The sequence below is a fragment of the Haliaeetus albicilla genome, chromosome 3 (assembly GCF_947461875.1).
Source record: "Haliaeetus albicilla chromosome 3, bHalAlb1.1, whole genome shotgun sequence".
NCBI classification, from domain to species: domain Eukaryota; kingdom Metazoa; phylum Chordata; class Aves; order Accipitriformes; family Accipitridae; genus Haliaeetus; species Haliaeetus albicilla.
The window spans coordinates 40,516,918-40,531,435 of NC_091485.1; positions in this window are offsets into that span (position 1 = coordinate 40,516,918).

Sequence of the window (14,518 nt, forward strand, 5' to 3'; positions counted from 1 at the left end):
TCCTTTCTTTCTTCTTTCCTTCCTTTGTTTCTTTCTTCCTTCCTTCATTTCTTTCTGTCTTTCTTTCTTTCCTTCTGTCGTGGTTTAACCCCGGCCAGCAACTAAGCACCACGCAGCCGCTCACTCACTCCCCCCCCCATCCAGTGGGATGGGGGAGAAAATCAGGAAAAGAAGTAAAACTCCTGGGTTGAGGTAAGAACGGTTTAATAGAACAGAAAAGAAGAAACTAATAATGATGATAGTGATAACACTAATAAAATGACAACAGTAGTAATAAAAGGATTGAAATGTACAAATGATGCGCAGGGCAATTGCTCACCACCCGCCGACCGACACCCAGCCAGTCCCCGAGCGGCAAATCCCTGCCCCCCCCCACTTCCCAGTTCCTAAACTAGATGGGACGTCCCATGGTATGGAATACACTGTTGGCCAGTTTGGGTCAGGTGCCCTGGCTGGGCATGAGAAGCTGAAAAATCCTTGACTATAGTCTAAACACTACTGAGCAACAACTGAAAACATCAGTGTTATCAACATTCTTCACATACTGAACTCAAAACACAGCACCGTACCAGCTACTAGGAAGACAGTTAACTCTATCCCAGCTGAAATCAGGACACCTTCCTTCCTTCCTTCTTCTTCTCTCTTTCTCTCTCTTTCTCTCTTTTGAAAAAGACATCTGCAGATTGAAAATTTCCTAGCTTGAAAAATACTAAAGAAAAATTGACCAATTATAAAACCTGGAATACGTTTACATTTGTAGAAAAACTTTTAAAAATAGAATTTAATTTTTTTTTGGCAGTTCACTTCTACAATGGGCTATTTATTCTATAATTATGCAGCATACGGTTTATTGCAATTTATATGGTTATATTGAAATTACGTGAACTGGGGCACCTAAGGGAATGTTTATATTTCAGGGAAAAAAAAAATTGGGCTGGATTGAAATGCAGCATGAATCATAAGAGAAGTTTAGAAGCACATGAAGATGAATGTGTCCTTAGTGACTCAACAGAGAACATCTGGTAGGTGAGATGCTGTGTAAATAAATACCTGAAAGGACCTTGGTTTTAACAAATATCAGTAAAGCATGAAAATGTACTTTAAAAAACTGAGAAATTTATATTATTTTATTAATTTAGGAAGGATAGAATATATTGTGTATTTGTCTGATGGTGCTGGGAGATTCATGGAGCTGACAGAATAGCTAACTGGGATGAAGTCCCTCCAGAAACTCAAGGTCAGCTCGGTCAGCTCTGTAGAGGAATACTGGTGCAGTGCAGCTGTATGGCACACATCTAAAGTTTAGGCACGTGGCAGCCACACTGACAACTGGAATCCTTCTCTCGGAATCTGCTCTCGCGGGATGGTTTTAGGATGGGTGTACAAGTAGTTGAAGTCAAAGAGCTGTCCTGAAAGTGTGGTGGGACCTTCCCTTCTCACCTGGCTTCACCTGGTTTCTGGCCTCCACTCTTTGGTCTTGCCAGCTCTAGTTTCCACCTGGGAGGTGGAAGCACTCGGGCATGCTGAAGGAGGGCACTTGCTCAAGTCGCAAGATCTTTTCCAAGCCTGTCTATTTGAAGAAAGGTCAATTATTGAACTAGCAGATTTTAACCTGATTACAGTTCTCAAGACTTCACTGGAAACCAGTTACAGACAGATACCTCAAATTCAAACCCAGATTTCTCTGTAAAATATTTTATCTCCTAAGTTGGGTCTTATTTTATGTATCTGTCACTATACAGAAAGAAATATAAGATTCATAGGGCCTGGAAAGAGAGAAAATTTGGATTTTTTCATTTGGCACTTGACTGATAGTGAGAAGGCTTTAGTTCTGATCCACACTTCAGGGATTTCTTAATGTTTATTTTGCAATAAACAACAATTGAATAAAATGCACAAACATTTCATGGAACAGAAATAAAAGCCACAGGCAGTGTCTATTCTGGGAAATTACATGTGCCTGGAACCATTTGCTGGCACAGAGAACAAATGGCACAAGAATGGCCCATATTCATACTACTAAACACTCTTACCCTCCAAAACGGGGTAGCCACATCCAAACTGTCTTGTGGGAATTGTTCCTGGCACACATTAACTCCCAAACCATGTCCAGGATCTGTTTGGGGAGAGCAAATTGGCTGGTGCCAAAACCATCCCAGAGCATGCTCTGACAGTGCAACAGTGCGGACACTCCAGCACCAGTGCTCGGGAATGGTCCCTGGTACAGGTTAGTTTACTGACATAGGCAGAGCTGAAACCTTCTCTCTCACAGGTAGGTTTCACTGGGACAAGAATGCTATGGTCCTTCTTTTCTTTTTTTTTCAGCACACAAAGAGAAAATGGCTCCCCCTCCACACGCCCACCATGGCAGTTTCTGGCCAAATGTACTCTCTTGAATGAGACCTGTAGATCTGAACCCCTCTGAGCTGAGGAAGCCACTCTTCCACTGCAGCCACTGTCTCCTCTTCTGACTGACTGTTTTCACTTTTATGTTTTTTTTTAATACGCATCAATCTTGTCTTCATAATCATACAATGAAAACTCAGCTCTCTATTCTTACCTGCACTTCCTTAGCAGCACAAACTGGTTTAATCTGGTGATGTTGTGGTCTCACCATCCACTGTCTCCCCCTGTGAGTCCCCCTAAGAGATGCATGCTGTCTCTTCTTTCATGCCTGAACTGGTTCTCAGGTAAGTGACTATGTGAGTTGGTTCTGGGAATTGATCCAGCCCAAACTTAAAGTCTTTGTTTAAGTTTTCAGCCAGATCATTTCCCAGAACTGGCTTGCTGCTAGTGTTCATGTGAAAGAAGAGGTAGGAATAAACACTTGTAGGCAGCTCTTAATTATACAGACATAAGCTCAAATGGAACTTTTGCAGTAGGTAGGCAGGAGGAACAACACCAAATCAGGATTTCATGGGAGAAAGAAACGCAGGTGCTCTGCCCTCCAGTATGAAAATTGCTGAAGCACGCACTGAAGCAAAAGCTGAGGCACTTAAGAAACTTTATGTCAAAACCAGTCCTGCCTGCAGCCTTTTAACACACTGGAAATTATTGATGGATTTCAGTATAATACTTTAGGAAACAGGCACATAACTGTTGCCTACCACCAACTTCAGGTGTCTGCCTTTTGTGAATTTGGACTTAAATTCTTCATAAGGAAGCCCAGTTCCCAAGCATTCTGAATCCCTGAATTTTTCTGAAGCTCCCTTCAAGAAAGTGAGGTCTTCCCAGACAATTCTATAGTATGTTTTATAGTAAGTTATTTAAGCATTGCTTTTCAGTATAAACAAAACATGCAATATTTAGTTGGTGTGAATTCTAATTTCTTTTTCTTTTTTTTGTAGAAGTACCTGATGCTGTGCAGTTGGACTTAAGCTGTGTGTTCAGTCATCAGAAAACAGAGAAAAAGACATGATCTATTGTGTGATTTACTTAGCTGAGTATGTAAGCTGCAGGTTTTTTATGTGAGGAGCTAAAAGAGAAATGAAGCATATAATATTTACATACTTAAGGAATTGCAGCCTATATTTGGGGTGTCTTATGTTTACCGGCCACCAAGTTTATTTGTATAACATGTTCAGGTCTAGTAATCTGAAGAGATATACTAAATCTTTTTACCTACAGAGTCTGAAAGACTTCTTTTTATTGACCAAAATGGAAGGAAAAATCCTCCAATTTTTTTGATCCTTATCAAAATAAGCACTATCCATGTTAATTCACAATGTTAGTCCATAAACATTTTTTAAAGCTGTAAGGGAGGGAACACACACACACACAATTATTCAGCACAAAAATACCATGGATACACTTTTCTGTAAATGTTAATCTCCTAATAACATGAAACTCTCCTCCATTGAATCCAAAATAACTATACCTGGGCAGATACTACCATTTTCTTTTCCATGAATAGTTGAGGTTTTTAAACAAATTCATTCTGGCTGTATTAATGACTGTTCTGTATTTTCTTTGTGTCAAAATTCGGACAAATGCTCTTATTGTCTAGCAAGTTGGCAGAAACACTGAATATTGGTGAAAAATGCCATGTGACCTATAATTCCAATCAAAATGAATACTATGACTCAAACAGGGCCAATCCAAAGCCTATTTTAAGTCAGTGAGAGATTTTCCATCAACTTCAATAGTCTTTGGATGAAGTCCATGCTGCATACTGGCAACAAACAGCTCATTCACAAACTACAGACCACTGCTTGTTTGCTGAAATTTTGGAATGAATAATTTTGAATAATGAAGAAAAAATCCGCAAAATTGTAAGCAGCTCATGGGCAATTGGTGCACATGAAGGGGAGGGGAATTCTCTGAAAAGAGTTGCTGTGCATTAGTAAGCTTACTTTGATACAACAAAAGTGCGGCAATGAACTGCTTGATGGTTGATGTCTAAACTCAGTGAGCATCAGTCAGGTGATATGAAACACAGGGGTTTAGGTTCTGATTCACTTATTATTCAGTGCTACCTTATATATATTTCAAACGGAACTTTAGAACAAGTTTGTGAAATAGTTGGTGGCTCCCGCAGCTGGCAACTAGTGCTAGTCTTTCCTAGCACCAGCATCACCAGCACAGCTCACTAAACCACTTCTGGTGTTTTGCAGCTTCCTTGTGTTCCTGTTTGATTAAATTATTCCCCCCCTCAATCTTGTAAGCATATAGTTTAGTCATTACATAATTACAGCAGGCAGACTGAAGGGCCAGCTTATTCCAGTTTGCTGACAGTCATGTCTTGTTCAGTCTTGAGTATCTCCAAGGCTGGAGATTCCACAATCTCTCTGGGCATCTTGGGAACCCCGTTCTAATCATGGGGTACTCTCATGGTTTAAATTTTCTTTCCCTGATACTGAATTGGGATTTTCATTGCAGTATCTTGTACCTGTGGCCTTTCATCCTATCACTGTGTACCTAGAAGCAGAGTCTGGCTCTGTTTTTTCTCCAACTTCCCATGAGGTCACTGAAGTCCTGCAAGACCTTAGCCTTCTCTTTGCAAGACTCTCCCTATATGCTGTATTCCACAGCTGCCTAACTATCTGGTGGCCTTCCACTGGACTCACTCCAGTCTTGTATCAGGAGCTCAGAACTGGACACAATACTCCAAATGCAGTCTCTCAAGTCCTGAACAGAGTGGAAAAATCATCTATATATAAAAATCATCTATATAATGCTTATACTGTTCTTGAACATCATGAGGTTCCTGTGAAGCTGTCAAGATCCCTCATATCTCTCTACCTATACTAAGGCAACAAAATGCAGCCAAGTAAAGCAAATGGCATATTTTCTGCTGATGAAGACTGTATGGGATCCATTTATTGCTGGTTACATGGTTAGAGTCTGCCAGAAAATGATACCTGCTTTCTGTCTAGCTTTCTGTTGTTGATTGCGAGGTCACCAGGTCTTCACCAGTAAAAATATGGCAATAATATGGCAATGAAGTCCTATGACGTCTAAAGCAGCTTAGCAGATCCTGATGTGTCTACTGATACAATGTGCCAAGAGTAATTACGTCTCCAAATATCTTGCTTGTTACCTGTAAGACCAGCTCAGAAGTCTTTGACTGAGTCTGGCCACTTAGTTATTTTTTTGTGCATTTCACATTTAAAGATTATCTCGCTTGGTTTGCCAACCCCTAGTCATTATAAAAAGTAGAACTTATCAACCATGCCCATATATGCATGCAAGAAATACTGCAATTTCAGCTTGGTTGTGAGAAGGTACTGCAATAACACTGAAAAGATTTAGAACTGTATTGCCTTGCCTTCTTAATACTCTTTCCTGGGCTGATCTCTTTTCAGGATAGAGAGGAATGTATATATTGAGTAAAACAATAAATTCAAAATGTTCTCTTAAACAAAGGGAAAAAATCCATTAAGGATCTTGCAATTCATCTGTTATAAGAGTTAATCAGATTCTCAGATGTGATGACTATACCTTCATTTCAGGCTGGTTTAGGAAGCTGACTGAACTGTGTGTGGTCACTTTTGGTGTCATCTAATTTGGAGAAAACTTGTGAAATTCTTTAAAATACCTAGACATTCTGTGAACTGCTTATAATGCAAATCTTTGTCAGTCAAAGCTGAAAGTACAATTGGTTGATAACAAAGCCAAAAGGTGGCATTTTCTTCTGAGCTGACTATTTCTCCACAATATCCAAAGTGCTGTGATTTGAAAAGTTACAGCTTACCATAAGTCTAGACTTTTCCCTAAAGCATATATTATATAGCAAATAAGAAGATGGAGGTTCTCCTGTGTAGAAAAGTAGAATTTGAGGTACTCCTGAGGTGGAAAATCTGGGTACACACTTGTATCAACATTGTTTACATCAGAGCTGTTGGGAAAAAAAATTATTTTGCTTACTTTAGGTAGACACAACTGTTACCTAGTGATGACTGTAGTTAATTTTGCTCACACTCATGAAAGCCATAAAGAAACCAGGGGCTATGATTCACAGAGAATGAAACTTTGTATTTTGTCTAAACAGCTGTCTCAACTTACTTGCTTTCTACCTAAACTATTTTTTGGACAACCAGTTTTCTTAAAAATTTAGTGCCTCTCCTCTTCATTCAAAACCAGAGAATATTAAATGATGTAATTTTGGGAGATAGATTTCTTTCTTCCTTTACTTTGAAAGTAATATTTGACTTTTAAAGACATGCATTGGCTGGTAATTTCACTTTCTTTTCTGTGGAATGCCACTGCCACAATTTATGAGGTTTCTGCTTTATTTCAGTGTTTCCTCACTGTCCTGACTATTAAGTCCCATTTGTCTCTTACTGATTTTCTTAAGAGCTCTTCACTTGTGTCAATATCTCATTTTACTGGGTTCTCAAGACACCTTTGCATATAAATATCACTGTTATTTTCAGCTGGAGCTGTGTTATGAATTTTTTGAAATGTCCATATACATTTTGGCCAATTGCATGCATCTGATCAGAAACTTAGTAGATTGACTGTCTATGCTTTAAGTGTTTTAAAGAGAAACATTGTTCTATCTTTAGGCATGTGCATACTATAATTAGCATTTCTCCCTACAAAAAGATATTTGTCCAAAAGCTGGTTATGTATCCCACAATTCTACCAAGTTCCCATAATCTTTTCTGTATCACAGCCAACTAAATAGTGCACAAGAATTCTTATTGTGGACAGTTATATTGCCTAATTTCATAATAGACCTCAAACATACATTTCATACTTTCCTTGCGATGGGCTAGGGAATCATGACTAAACAGTCGTGAGCACACTTAAGCCCATCAGTGATGGATGTCTCATTTGCTGGTTCATTTATGTACTATTCATTGCCCTCTGCTGGATGTGGCTTGGCATTTGTTTGGGCAAGATCTGAACAAATTGTGCTGGTCTCAAACATAAGAATATTAACACCAAAAGAAGTGCAACAGGTCCCATTGAGGTGGTTAAGAGAGTTTGTGTTAGGTGCCCAGGCAGCATGCATCTTCTCAAGGCAAAATGAATTACCTTCAAAGAACACTTCACAGCACTGGAGAGGATTTGATTCCTCATTGTGGAGCCACTTAGAGCTAGCTTGCAGGAAGTGCCTCTATGGACATAAGAACATGGTTAAATTTCCATGTCATTAAATCTTGCATATCATATGATTCCATCCAGTCACTGTCTAGGACAGGGCCCCCTTCTTGGTAGGCTGGCATGTAGTTAAGTCTTCAACACACAGTTGGGAGAGAAGGAGAAAAGACCAGTCTTCCACACACAGTTTGTCTAATAGACTAGCGGTGAAAGCATTCAAAAGGGAAACCTGAAAGTGACACTTGGCTGAACACCTGGAAGTCAGGGAATGTGGATGAGACTCCACCAGGAACGAAGCTGCCTCTTTGGACTACAGAGGAGCTCAGCTGGGAAAGAGGCACATTCTTGTTCAACATGGAAAAAAAACCCCAACAAACCCCACGCTGTTTTTGTGGGAGCCTGAATTCAAAGACTTAAAACAGGAGAACTTTCAGGACAAAAGCTAAGTGTTTACTGATGTTTTTTTCTTATTTGGTTACTTTTTCCAAATAATTTTTGTGCAACTAGAGCCTACACCCTACCTAAGTGACCACGTGACTTCTGAGGCTAGCACTTTGCCCTTGCATGCATCTGGAAGGTATGACTTATATAATGGAAAGATCGCTGATTCTCTTTTCTGTTTTGTGTATTTTTTTATATCTTCAAGTGTTAAGAATGTGATTCTAACTTCTCCACTGCATGACGCTTGTGATTTAGCTCTCCATCTTGGTGTCTGTCATCATATAATCAGGGATTATGTGGCTGTCCTGGTTTCAGCTGGGATAGAGTTAACTGTCTTCCTAGTAGCTGGTACAGTGCTATGTTTTGAGTTCAGTATGCGAAGAATGTTGATAACACTGATGTTTTCAGTTGTTGCTAAGTAGCGTTTAGACTAAAGTCAAGGATTTTTCAGCTTCTCATGCCCAGACAGCAAGAAAGCTGGAGGGGCACAAGAAGTTGGCACAGGACACAGCCAGGGCAGCTGACCCAAACTGGCCAACAGTGTATTCCATATCATGGGACGTCCCATCTAGTATAGGAACTGGGAAGTGGGGGCAGGGAATCGCCGCTTGGGGACTAGCTGGGTGTCGATCGGCGGGTGGTGAGCAATTGCACTACGCATCATTTGTACATTGCAATCCTTTTATTATTGTTGTTGTCATTTTATTAGTGTTATCATTATTAGTTTCTTCTTTTCTGTTCTGTTAAACCGTTCTTATCTCAACCCAGGAGTTTTACTTCTTTTCCAGATTTTCTCCCCCATCCCACTGGGTGGGGGGAGAGTGAGTGAGCGGCTGCGTGGTGCTTAGTTGCTGGCTGGGGTTAAACCACGACAGTGGCAATAAAATGGCATTTGATCCTAGATCTTCAAAATAGATCATCTTCATGCCAAATTTCTCCCCAGTCCTTACCCCGTCATTCAAAGAGCTTTGCTGCTCCATTGCCAACTTGCCTTTTAACATAATGAGAAGTGATTGAAGTGAGTTATTCTTCTCTTCCTCTTCTTTTCCACCACACTGTCAAATACTGCCAATGAAGGAGTCAATGTCATGAGATGCTGACTACCTAAGTTAAATTCAGACTTCTTAGCAATTACATGAAATATTGGATCACTTCCTGTTACACTAGGCAGCAGCCTTTTCCAGAAAAGAAAACATGTATATTTCCAGCATGAAGAAGTGCTCACAACATTTTCTTTTAGTCTCACAGTATTGCAAATAACAGCACTAGACTGACAGATGAGCCTACGAAATAGCACCTGGCCACCTACCTTAACTCATAAACCAGAGGACTGCAAGCATTAAAAATGCCTTTGCCTTGCTCTCCTGGCTTGAGCTGTGAAAACTGTAATTATGTGGGAGCCAGACCAGTCAGGTTGGATGATGTAATTTTGTAGAAAAAGAGACTGTAGTAGGATCATCCTGCTAGTTCTCTTTACAGCCACTCTAGTGCAGGACTTGCATGTAAAATGAGTGCTCCATAATTAATAGAGTAGTATAGGCTAGGATATCTGGGACCATAAGAGAATGTGGTGCGTTAGGCATGAAGACATGCCAAAGCTGTATTTCAATCTGCTTAAAGCAGAAACAACAAAAATCTTACAACATATGAGGCCAGCTGAATAGGGGATTGCAGTCATTTGTTTATGTTATAGTTATGTCTCTTCTAGAATAAAGGTCTGCTTTAACCAAGGCACAGGAGTTGCTTCAGTGAAAGCACCAGGAATTAATGCACTTTGTTCAGTATAGCTGTGCTGCTGTTTTGTTGCCTTTGTGCTTTTCTGTATTGTGATATCTGCCTTTTAGATAACTCCTCTACAGTGCAAACTACAGCCTTCTACAGCAAAGCCTTCTGAGAGATTTTGCCTAGGTAATTCTGAGGTAATTTACGCATCTTTTGGAGAGTTATGGGAAATCCTGAGATAAGTTAGTATCCATATTTCCTGGAAAACTTGTTTAATTTCCTCAGGAACCTGTACAATTTTCATTCCTGGAAAAAAAAAAATCCTATTCTTTTTTTCAAAGTGAAAGCCAGCTTGGAGACACTATTCTCACTTCTTCCACTGCTACACAGGCTTTTCTAGAACTGTTGAAAAGTAGTGTTGAATATTTGGGGAGATATACAGTGAGAAAAATCACTGGCAAAATTCATCATGACCAACTTCCCTCTTGTGCAGATAGGATCTGAGCAGATGTACTGTTAACTGAAAGAATATTTGTTTTATTGGACCGCTAATGTCCTTCATTTTGCCTGAGACAAGGAACCATAGAGTGATAAGACCTCTGATATGTGTTTTTTTTTTTAAATTATGTGTACATGCAGAACCCTGGTAGGTTGCATCATTCTCTCACTCTTGTACCCAGGTATGTCCTCTTAATACAGAAGGACTTCACATCTCATGTTAGCTATATACAGGTTTTTAACTCAGAGCTCATGGCAGTACATGAAAAGAGTAAGATCTGTCCATGGTCCTCACAGTTAGCTCTTTCCAGGGGCGGTTTAACTTGTAAAACAACCGGCACACTCCTGCAAAACAGTCTCTGGTTTTAGCTTTGAAATCAAATGTTCTCCATCAGATGATAAGAGGTAATACCATCACTTACATTTCAGTGAGATGTACGAAGATAATTTCTGCAAAGCTTTCATGTCAATGAAGAGAGGAACATAATACAGTACAACAGCCATTGCAAACGAGTGCAGTAGTTACGTGATGGTGTATGTATGACTTTCATCGGGACAGTCCTACTAGCATGGCTAAGCCCACGAAACGTCACTGAAGAGCTTCCATCCTCACCATAGCTCTACGGTTGACTAAGAACTGTTATTGAAGGAAAGAAAGGAATTTTTATTTTGGGGGCAGATTTCAGAATGTAAGACATCAATATATGAAACATAGCTACTGTATAGTTACAGGAACAGAAATCTTGGTTCTGACATGATTCTAAGCAGGTGAAAGTATGTGAATTGGATAATGCCTACTGCTAATACTATAATGAAAATTATGTTTGCTTTAAAGTTATAAACTTAATTAAGTTTTGATTGCATCGCATGGTCTGTGGTGGCTGTTAGAGACTGACCAAATTTTCCACAGATGTGATTTTTATTAATTTACTGGGAGCTAGAAATGAATAGATAGCTACACAAAAAGGGTAAAGTGATCCACTATGTACTGCTGGAAGATATATCAGGCTTACTATATAATACAGAATAAAGACCCAGAAACGTGGGTTGACCTGAATGTATTGGAGCTCCTATACATCATGAAGTATTCCAAACATTTCTGCAATTGCTCACTTTGACAAGCTTGCTGGCAATACTTAATTGATGAAAATCCAGGGACACTTTGCTTATCGTGACTCCCAAAGTAAACCCAAACTCACCTATGGTGTAATCTACATGCAACTATTGAACAAATTTTTTTGCTTGCAATACTTTTCTTTATATGAAATTAAGTCATATTTCATTCTTCTACTGCCTGTCATTGAAAAAGAAACACGATTTCACTTAGCATGAATTAATTGGTTCAGGTAAAATGCAGGGAGAATGCAGGCTCACTATATACAATAATTCAGGCTGTACTAACTTCAAGAAGCTAATACAATATAATAAATCAAACCTACACTTCCTATTTCTTTTACTGAAAGATCTCTGTAGAGAAACTAGGTTTCTTTCTCTCATAAGAGCTTCCTCTGTAAGGTTCTCTTTTTCCGAGAGTTCCCAGCTGCCTGAATTAGTTATAGCATACTCCCTGTGAATATGAATTCTTCATGTTACAGTTAAAGTTACTTTTCTCAATTTCATTCATGAGATACAGCAGAAAGCTAATGATGACTCCAGCCATTTAGATTGCTCTTCTTTGGAGTGAGTTCGTGTTATCTTACATTGGAGAATAAGAAAAGAAAATTACATTTGTTTCATTGACAATCAGAAACAAACAAAGACTTGTTGACAAAGAGCATATCTGAATGACAAGATACTAAATACATGGAAAATATGTTTTCTAATCAGTAATAAATTATGTATCCATCCAAACTCAATTTATTTTACTTTTCCCTCTAAAAGAGATGAATGGTACAGCAGTGGTAGATCAGTTTAGGTGCTGAGTAGGTGTTTTTGACAGTGATATTCCAGTCTCCAGATTTTTAGTTTAATGTTAAATGAGAGCATCCTTAGGGGTGGAGTTTTAATGGTCATTATTCATTATAATGAAAAGCAGTATGTTTAACACCTAAATCAGTTGGTATCATGAATGTTCTTTTGTTTTCTTTCATTTTAAAAGAAAGATGAAAGATTATTGTATTCTAAGACAATGTTTTTACACTATTAAATGTATATCCTACTTTTGGACTCTGACTCGGGCTATTTAACTGAAAAATGAGGAGACCAAATAAAGTCATACAAAATAATTAATGTTTAAAAGGAGCTTCAGTGTACATTCTGAAAATAAAAAAGACCACGAATTTAGCTGGATTAAAGAAATATAGAGCACTGCTATTTATATAGTTAAATATATTACCCATAGTTAAGACACAAGATTTTTTTAATGCTAAGGTTTTTGAAAGGGATATGAAACGTTATGTGTCGGGGTATAACTCAGACTCTAGTTAGCAGAATTTAGGAAAAAAAATTATTACAGGCAAGTTACTTCATAAGTATTGCAAAAATTAAGTAGATATGCATGTATGCCTACACTAATCTCCCCAGGCCTGTTCATGCAATCTAACCATCATCAACGGTAATTTCTTTCCTCATTTTTTCTTCAGGAAACCCTCATATTAGAAGGACTATCATCATAATATAGTTCTTAAGTATCTGAAAATGGATATTTAAAATTCTTTGTTCTAGTGGAAAGATAGATGAGGTTTGGTCTTTTTCTGATATAGCTGCATATGTCATTATTTGGTTTTATCTGTAATGACATCAGTGTGAATGTTTCCTGAAATAAACAAATCTATTGTGCACTTCTATTTTGTACTTAGGGTATAAGAAGAATATACAGAAAATATAAGCACACATAGCACATACAAGGATGTGTATTGTAGAATAGTCCAGTGCTGCCATAATTATTTTCCCTATCTAATCCCTTGTTGCTCTCTGTCCCTGTTTCTGACCAGTCTTTCTAAAGTTGAGGTTAATTTACTTTGTACAACTGTCAATAATCGGAATTGTTCTGTTCCTTGGGCTCCCATCTGTACTACTCCACAAAGTTATGAAATGTCATAACTTTGTTTATAATTTATTGTTTTGCATTCAGTGGTCCTCCGGAAAATTTACTCATGTAAGTACCACTTTGAGCTACCTTATATTTTCACTGGGCATGCTTGGGTGATGACTGGCTTAATGAAAAAAACCCCCAATTTAGACATTCTTTCAGACTTCCTCAGAGATAGGTAAGAAAATAATCAGAGACAAGAAACTCTGAAGGGAAGAAGCAAGCCCTACTTATAAGCATCATTATTTTTAGGTATTTGGTGCCACTCCACCCAAGCTACCAGTTCTAGTGCTGACAATCCATCTCATGTCTGTTTGTGTTCTGAAGTGTTCTTGAAAAACTGCCTCTGAAGTATGTCATTTACTGACTCTACTAATTTGCCTTTTATGGTACAGCTGCTTGCTGAGTTTACTCTGGCACCAATAAGCGAGAACAATGCTGCAGTTTGATTCATTCTGTGTAAAGGAAGAAATTATATTGAGAATTGTGTTGAACTGAATTTGAACAAAAAACTATTTATTGACATTCCTAAGTGATCTGAAGGATTAATTAGTGAGAAAATGGTGCATAGAAATTATAAATAAGAGAAAAGCTTCGTTTCAGCTTATAGGCTATAATACTTTTATTTCCGCTTCTAAAAGAAGCTTCTGTAAGGAATTAACCTTTGTATTGACATTTTTCAGTCCACAAATAGGTTTTAGGTTACACTTAAACGAGGCTTCCATTGCTGACTCTGGAAGTTAACTAGTGAATGAGCAATTCAGCAGAAATTTGTAAACATGAATGTTACAAGTTCCAGGTATCATATTCTTGTTAGGAAAACCTCAGTACTTACAATTTCTCCAGAACATTTTTTCCATAATTGACCTTTAAAATCATGACAGGGGAACAAAGCATTGGCTGACATTTAAGGTGAAATAGGAGGATTTCCTCATATTTTATTACTAAGTTTGTTTTTCTTTTATTGCAGACTACGGGAGGAATAATTTGTGTCTGTTTTTAATCAGCCAGTATCGGCATGGAAAATTACTAAGGGTGCCACTTCACTGGAAGTGGAAACTGTTTGTTTCCTTTTGAAAAAAAAGCATAATAATTTATAATTTTCAGTCAGGCACTCAGAGAATGATATGATAGAAGTGATCTACTCTTTTTTCATAGCCTCAGAATTGCTCCATCCATGTGTGTGCCTATTTCAGGATGAAAGGAGAATTTGTGGCTCAGTTTTGTGCCTTCCAGTTGTATTTGCTCATTTTCTTTTGGGAAACGGTCTGTTCTAGA